This window comes from Nomascus leucogenys, chromosome 11 (genome assembly GCF_006542625.1).
Source record: "Nomascus leucogenys isolate Asia chromosome 11, Asia_NLE_v1, whole genome shotgun sequence".
Lineage (NCBI taxonomy): Eukaryota > Metazoa > Chordata > Mammalia > Primates > Hylobatidae > Nomascus > Nomascus leucogenys.
Window position 1 is genome coordinate 68,128,526 of NC_044391.1, and position 9,060 is coordinate 68,137,585.

A 9,060-nucleotide genomic window follows, 5' to 3' on the forward strand; every position below is an offset into this window, starting at 1 on the left:
AGATGGTCACACCATCCTCTTGGCTCTGTGCCATGAAGCCCTTGACCTTTTCAAGAAGCATCAGTTTCACTTTGCCACCAGCCTGCAGTTTTTCTGGCCCCCTCACTTGATTCCAACCCAAGGTGGGCATGTCTAACAGACAGTACTCAAGGCTCGAGATCACATCGAAGGCATTGCTGTAAGAAACAGGAAACTTGAACATGAATATCAGAAACCACAGAGTGAACGGGGTTTGCCTCTTCCCAGGAAACTCCCTATTGGTAATCGCTCTCTCCTGAGCCACTGGTCTGCTGCTCTGCTGCATGGGCTTGCTCATTTACTCAGGATGATCTGTCTTTCTGGTCCTGTCCCTCCTGAAACAAGAGGAGCCTCATATATCCCCCCTTTTCTTCAGTTCCAGCCAAAAGGAAATGGAAACAAACTGCACCATAATCGCTGCACAATTACCTTCTGCCCATAGACTATCTTCAGGACATATCACAGCTGTTTCTAAAGAGCTGTCCATTCAGTATTACAGTGATGTTCATAACTTTACTCTATATTTAATGGCTAGTATTTGACTTACACTTTAATGTCTGAAAGACGCATTGAAATGCTTTCTCTCAGTACAAGGTGAGAGAAATGTCAATTAAATCTATATAGTGACAGAATAGAAATGTTGCCTGTTATAAATCAAAACAAAGACTAATATTCTCTAGAATGGAAAATGGAGTAAGACATAATCTTACAGTTCTGGGACAAAACCAAGGACTGGGATGAACTGGCTTTAGAAATACTTTACTGGACTTATGGTTATTCTTCCTCTGGCTTTACTATAAAATGTATGTATCTTAAAAATTATATACATACATATATATACAAACATATATATACATACATATATATGCAAATATATGGAGTGAGAGATAATTACTTGTTTTTTGAGTTATATAAATATTATTTTAGGTATAATTCTAAAACAAATTTATTCACTTAAGATTATATTTTTAAAAAATTCATGATAATAAGTAAAATTACATTTATTTTCAATCACTGCATGTTATTTCATTTTATAAATATAATGAACATAATTTTTGGCCATTGCCCTTTTAATGGAAATTTAAATTGTTTCCATTATGTAAAGAAATTGTCCTTATGCACATTTGTAGCAGTCTTTTGAAGGCATATATTCAGAAATAAAATTTCTGGTTTATGGGGTAGGAAGATCTTCATTTTCACCAGCTAGCACTGAATTGATCTTAAAGTACTTGTGCTAATTTACATTCCAAACCTTAGTGGATAAGAGTTCCTACTGCCACATATCCTTTCCAATACTGGGTTGGTCAGTGTAGTAGAGGATTAACTAGGGGTCTTTCATTTACGAGAACGCAGCATTCAGAGGTCTTGATTACATTATAATCTGGGTAACATAAACACTTTTTAAAAAATCTTTTCTTATATTTCATCATATAAGAATAATAGCACATATTGTGAATAATTTGTTATAAAAGTGACTGTAGAGGTGGGGAATGGTGTGTAAATGGTTTATATGTTAGTGATAAATAGCTCCTTTCATTCAGTGATGCTACTGGCATGATCTGCTAAAATATGAATCCACATAAGAATTCAACCATGCAGCACCTAAGGCATGCATTTCTATGCTTAAGTCTTATTGTCCCTGGATTTATAATTTTCCATAGCAAAATTCATTGTGGAGCAAGACAGTGTATGTGTAAATAAGAAATAATAGAAATAAAACAAATATGGGAATAGATATTATAAATAGTTTTTCCAGAGTCATGTGATTTATAACTACCATATTAAATATGAAACACCCAGTTTCTTAATGCAAATTGGATGTTTCTTTTCTGGGAATGTGCTTTTCTATTAGCCAGTTATTCACCTTTTGTAAACCTCCTTTCAATGTGCATTTTTTAGTATCTGATTTAAACCTGCCCTTTTTATGGAGTGCCTCATTCATTTATTCATTCAGCAAACATTTACTAACTTTTTACTATGTACATGACATTGTGGAGCATACCGATGTTTAATGATGTGAACTCCACTCTGGGGAATATGTACTTTAGTGGAGTATCATAATACAAGGATGCAATATTGCAATTTTTTTATTTTTTTAAATTGTAATCACTACCTCCAGAAAATAAAATGATATAACTCATCCTCTCTTAAAAGGAAATGAAATTAGAATGAGTAGTGTATCATTCAAATGAGAAATTCATTATTTCACACATACGTGTCAGATTTTTCTGTAATCTGTTACTTTAAAACAGGAAAGTAATAACTATTAAGATAGTCTTTCTTACATAATGAGGATAATAAACTGGATCACCCTTCTTAGCTTCTAATAAGAGATAATATTTTAATCCCCTCTTCTTCTGCCTACCTAAAATTATATTGATCCAATATCCATTCTTTAGAATGAAAGAAAAAGAATCCTGGATACATGGTTGAATCTGTCTGAAACTAAGAAAAAGATAATTCTGGAGCAGATATATCTAGGTCTTCATGTACCAAGATGACATGGAAAAAAACTATTTTGGAGTCCTGTGCACAGACACAACATGGGACAAATGGTATTTCATTATCAGTAGATTGTAAAGCCCAAGGCAGAAGTAAAAGTTTCATCTATAGAAGTTCTTTTTAAATGTTCAGCCTTACACATTTTCTTTGAGCAAGACTAGTGTCTTTGTCTTCTGCCATTTGCATGATTTGTTATGTACAATATGAACTTTTTAATAGTTCATAATGGTACTTTCCTCTAAAGAGTCTAAAAAGAAGAGCAAATATTCGGAGAGGTACTTGCATGTAAACATTCTAGGCTGTATTACAAGAAAACGAGATGGAAATTGCAAGCAGAAAATGGCCCTCTACAGAGATATGAAATAGCAACGACTATTTATCTAGATATTCTTCAGAGTATATGTTTATGTGTGTGTCTGAGAGAGAGAGAGAGATGAAGAGAGGGAGGAAGGGGAGAAGAGAAGAATTTGGAGCTATACTAAGTAGATGGAGGGAAGAATTAAGAAGATATTAACGATTTTCAGAGACCTCAAGTCTTTCCACCAAGAATTGCTTTTCTGTTTTTAAAATCTCTTTATTTCTACCATTATTTAAATGATATTTACCTTTGCCTTCGTTCTTGTGCTTTGCTCAATGTGGTCACTTTGTCTTCCCAACATCTGTCTGCATCTTCAAATATCACCAAAATACTGCAACGTGCCCTTCGGTAGCTGCAGCCGACAGCCCAGCAGTGCTCTGCATACAACTGCCTTCATTGACAGCAGCCATATCATGCACAGCCAGTGCAGCTGCAATTCAGTGCCAGCAAGGGTGTATAAATTGTTTCTGCAGCACATTTTCTTTGCATTTCCAGCAATGAAAATAAGCTTCTCTGAGGTTGGATCCCCCAAGAGCAAAGTTTTCAAGAAATTGAGATAATTATTATATTAAATACACATTAAATATATAGGCAAAACATATTAGAGTTAATTTATGCTTAATAGTGTATGTTTAGTGTTTACTTCTGGTGCTATTTATAGGCTAAGTCACTGAGAAAATGTTCCTGTATTTGAAAGCATGCTTTGCTAAGCAATGGTTAGAAGTGTGGGATGTGTCCTATATACCATGTAGAACCTTGCCTCCCTGAATGAAAGGTTAAAGTTTGGTGGAAAAAGGTCTGTTTGTGCTATTTGTGAATTTTTTTTTCCTTGTTATTGCCTAATGGAGAGAAGCTGCTAATGCAGGTCCTGGCCCATTATCTGCTTTCTTGAAATGCTCATTGAAAGAATGATGGAATAGATGTCACTATAACAAGCATCTGGCTTGAGTCTTCCTCCTTAACAATTCTGATACAATAATATATATATATATATGTGTATATATATGTATGTATGTATATATATATATATATATATATTTAAGACAGGGTCTCACTCTGTCACCTAGGCTTGAGTGCAGTGGTATGATCAAAGCTCACTGCAACCTCAACTTCCTGGAGTGACTCTTCCACCTCAGCCTTCTGAGTAGCTGGAACTGCAAGTGCACACCACCACTCCCAGCTAATTTTTTTTTTTTTTTTTGAGATGGGGTTTCACTATATTTCTCAGGCTGGTCTCAAACTCTTGGGCTCAAGTAATCCTCCAGCCTCAGCCTCCCAATGTGCTGGGATTACCGCGTGAGTCACCATGCCTGGACCTTGAACATTGAAAAATAGATAAAAACTATGGTCTTGCTCCTGACTTCAAATTATAGTCATGATTTTATATATATATATATTTTATATGTATGCACTACTGCATTTTTGGTATGACTAGAAATATAGACTGCTGTAAATTTTGGAAAACATGTTATTAAGATATTCTTTGCAGAATTAAATAATGATCAAATGGACATGGCAAAAATTTAGGCTTTGAGATTTTTAGCTTACCTCAGATTCCTATTCCTACTTACCTTATTTACACACACGATTCATATGTAATTTTTGACCAGGCACTTTGACATATAGCTCTTAAGAGGTATCCATCAAATGTCAATTCAAAAATATTTACTGAGTCTTTTGGAAGTACCACATACTGTACTATGTTTTGAGGCTAAGAAGATCAAATAAAAAATGCAATGAGTAGTCCAGTGAGAAGCAGCTATACAAACAAATTATGATGCAAAGCAGAACATGTAAAAAGTCCTATAATTAAAGTATGTATAATATAAAGAAAAGGATAACACTCTCTCTAGTGCTGGGGCTTTCGAGACTCCTTACGGGTTGAGATATCTTACCTCGATTCTGAATAGTACAAGTATTGTGCCGAGTAGAGTAATAAAACATGAGCACTCCAGGCTGAATGAATGGCATCAATAATAAATATAGACATGAAGCTACAGTGGGTTTATTGTACAAATTAAGCAAATTCTTAAAAAGATGATGCATGTAAATCAATTTAAAATATGTTAAATACTCAACTAAATTACTGTTGCCTACCTTATTTATAAAATAATTCATAAATTCCTATTTCACTTTCTGTGAACACTGTCCAAATTCTGTTTTGTTTCAAGTGAAGTACATTTTTGCACAGTTTTTTTAACTGCCTTCATCATGCCTTTCTCAATTTACTAAATAGATTCTAGTGCAATGCTGTCAGTAAAAATATATTGTAAGCAATGTAGGCAATTTAATATTTTCTAGAAATCACATAGAAAATAAAAAGAAATAGATTAAATTAATTTAAATAATATATTTTATTTAACCAACTATTTAAAAATACTTTTATTTCATCACGTGGCCATCGGCACATTTGAAGTGTTCAGTAGCCACCTGTGACTATTGGCTACTGTATTGAACACAAAAATCCTGGTGTATTGATCTAGCAGCAAAAGACTTGGCTGGTCACAGATTACATGTTGTTTAGTAACTTTATGAGTTTGTTTAAATATAAGTGTTTGAAAATAATTTTGAACTTCAATTTTTAATTTATATTTAAAAAATAAAAGTAACACATTAATATGAAAAACTGACTTTAATTATACTGTAAAATGAGAAATAAAAATTAAAAATATTATCTCTCCCCCTGCCACCAGTTATTTTCCCCCAATATAATTACTTTAATTATTGTATATCTATTTTGGGTCAAAAATGTGCTTATAATTATATATGGAATATATATATATTATAATTTCTATGCATATGAAATCTTACACAAATTTGTCTGTACGCTACCCAATTCAATAGTAGAGATAAATTAAATAAGATACCATTAAATAGTTACTGGAGAGGCAAAAATTAAGAGGACTGACAATACCAAGTGTTAGAAGAACATAGAACAATATCAGCTCTTATATACTCCTGGCAACTGAGTGTATTTCTACAATAGTTTGGCAATATTTAGTATATTTGAAGAGATACATACTCTATGTCATAGCAATTCCACTTCTAGGTGTACAGGCTTAAAAACTTGCATAGTTTTACCATGAATACTATGTAAAATTATTTGTAGAAGTATTGGCCGTTATTACCTCAAATAGAAAACAACCAAAATGTCCATTTACCAAACATGAGATAGTTGCACATCTATATAATGAAATACTATTCATCAATGAAAATAAATGACCTATGGCTACATGCATATAGCATGGGTATTATAGTTATGGTGTCAAATGTAAAAAGCAATTCATAGAAAACTGCTTATAAGTATGATTAAATTTTTATATAATTTGAAATGGCCTAAACCAATGGCATGCCTGTATACTAAAACTATACTTTAAAAAATAAAACAGGCATATGACTAATACAAATATCAGACTGATATTTTGATATTTAGTTACCTTAGTGGGGAGAGAATGATATATGAACAGGGTAGGGACCTACAATTAGATTCTTAGTTCCTGGAAAATTCCAATTCTTAACTGGTATGGTTTGTAGATTGGTGTTGCCACTTTGGAGTGTAATCTGGCAGTATTTGTGTGTATACAGAGGGTACATACCTCAGGAAATTCTTCCATGGGCCCACAGAGGACACTCATGATAGATAGAGATAATGAGAAATTGTAGGCAACTCAGGTGTTCATAACCAAAAAAAAATGGATAAAAGTTAAATGTGATGAAGGCCCACTGTAGAATAGCATACAAATATTAGAAATAATGAAGTAGATGTGCATACAATTACCTAAGTAGATATTGACAAAAGTGTTTAGTAAAAAAGTAAGGATACAACAAAGTTCATTCTCTTGCTGGTATCTGACATTCCTTTTTACTTTTTAATGATTTTAGATCCTGGATTTCTGTCACCATTTACAACACAAGAATACCTTGTTTTGCTGTTGTTCATAGATACAGTGTTTTTTTGTTTGTTTGTTTTTGTTTTTTGTTTTTCACAAATTAAAGGTTTGTAACCCTGCATTTGGAGCAAGCTCATCAGTGCCATTTTTCTAATAGCATGTGTTCACTTCATATCCCTTTTTGGAAATTTTGGCAACATTGCAAACATTTTCATTACTATTGTATCTTTTTTGACAATATGTGATCAGTGATCTTTGATGTGACTATTGTAATTGTTTTTGTTGAAACACACGAACCATCAACTTATACAAAGGCAAACAATAAATGTGTGTATTCTGATTGCTCCACCTATTGAGTGTCCTCCCATCTCTTTCCCCATCGTCAGGCCTTCCTATTCTCGGGGACACAAGCTGAAAACAGGCCAATAAATAACTCTATAATGGCCTCTAAGTGTTCAAGTGAAAGTAAGAGTCACATGTCTCTCACGTTTAATCAAAGTCAGAGATGATTAAGTATACTGAACAAGGCATGTCAAAAGCCATGATAGGTCGAACGCTAGCACCGGTTAGCCAAGTTGTGAATGCAAAGAAAAATTCTTGAAGAAAATTAAGTGAAACAGCATTATTGCTGACATGGAGAAAGTTTTAGTGGTCTGAATAGATCAAATCAGTCACATTATTTCTTTATATCCAAGCCTAATCCAGTACAAGGTCCTAACTCTTCAATCCTGTGAAGGGTGAGAGATAAGGAAGTTGTAAATAAAAAGTTTGAAGCTAGCAGAATTTGGTTGATGATGTTTAATGAAAATAGCCATCTCCATAGTTTAATGAAAATAGCCATCTCCATAACATAAGAGTGCAAGATGAAGCAACAAGTGCTGCTGTAGAAGCTGCAGCAAGTTTTCCCAAAGATGTAGCTGAAATAATAGATGAAGGTGGCTACATCAAAAAATAGATTTTCATTGTATATGAAACACCTTTTGACTGGAAGAAGATACTAGATAGAACTTTCATACCTAAAGAGAAGTCAATTCTTAGCTTCTGATCTGGGTAAAGTAAATTGAAAGGCTTTTGGAAAAAGGTTCACCATTCTATAATAGATGCCATTGAGAGCATGATTTATGGGAGAAGGTCAAAATATCAACATTAGCAGTTGAAATAAAGAACTCTCATGGATAACTTTGAGAGGTTCAACACTTTGGTGGAGGAAGTGATGACTAATTCTCTTGTGGTGGAAATAACAAGAGAACTAGAATTATAAGTGAAGCCTGAAGATGGGACTGAATTACTTCAATCTCACCATAAAATCTGATGAATGAGAAGTTACTTCTTATGGATAAGCAAAGGAAGAGGTTTCTTGAGATGCAATTTACTCCTGGTGAAGATGCTGTGAACATTGTTGAAAAGACATAAACATTTAGAATGTTACATAAAAGTTGGTTGATAAAGCAGCTGGGATTGAGAAGATTGACTTTACTTTTGAAAATTCTACCATGGGTAAAATGCTACCAAACAACACTGCATGCAACAGATAACTCTTTTGAAAAAGGAAGAGTCAATTGATGTGGCAACATTTATTGTCGTATTATTTTAAGAAATTACTACAGCCACCCCAACTTTCAGCAACTAGCACCCTGACCAGTTAGCAGCCATCAACATCAAGGCAAGAACCTCCACCAGCAAAAAGGTTTTGACTGGCCAAATGCTCAGATGCTTGTTAGTATTATTTAGCAATAAAATAATTTTAAGTTAAGTTATGTACATTGTTTTCTAGACATAATGCTATTACATACTTAATAGACTATAGTGTAAACATGACTTTTAAATGCATTGAGAAACCAAAATTATTTGTGTGACTTGCTTTATTGCAGTGGTCTAGAACTGAACCAGTGATATCTCTAAGGTAGGCCTGTATCACCCTTATCTTAATTGTTAGAAAACTCCATGTACATACAAATGATTCCAACATTCCCATGTCCTCTTACCTTTCTCCAATGATCTTGTCTCTTCTTCTACCTTGGCCTGTTTTAAATCAACATAATTTTATAGCTATAACTGAGATTTGTTGTGACTTGTAAATGCAGTCCTACCATAATATCAAATTCATGTATCCTATTGCCCTATTTTCTTCCTCTACTTCTGGCCCACTCCCTCTGGTACTCCTACTGAAATGAGCTTTTGATGCACCAAGGTCTTTGATCTCACTTATCTTTTGCCTCCTTGATGGCCTCATTCTCTTAGTCACCCAGCCTAAATTCCAGAAAGAATTTTTATAATTTCACTCCCGAATAT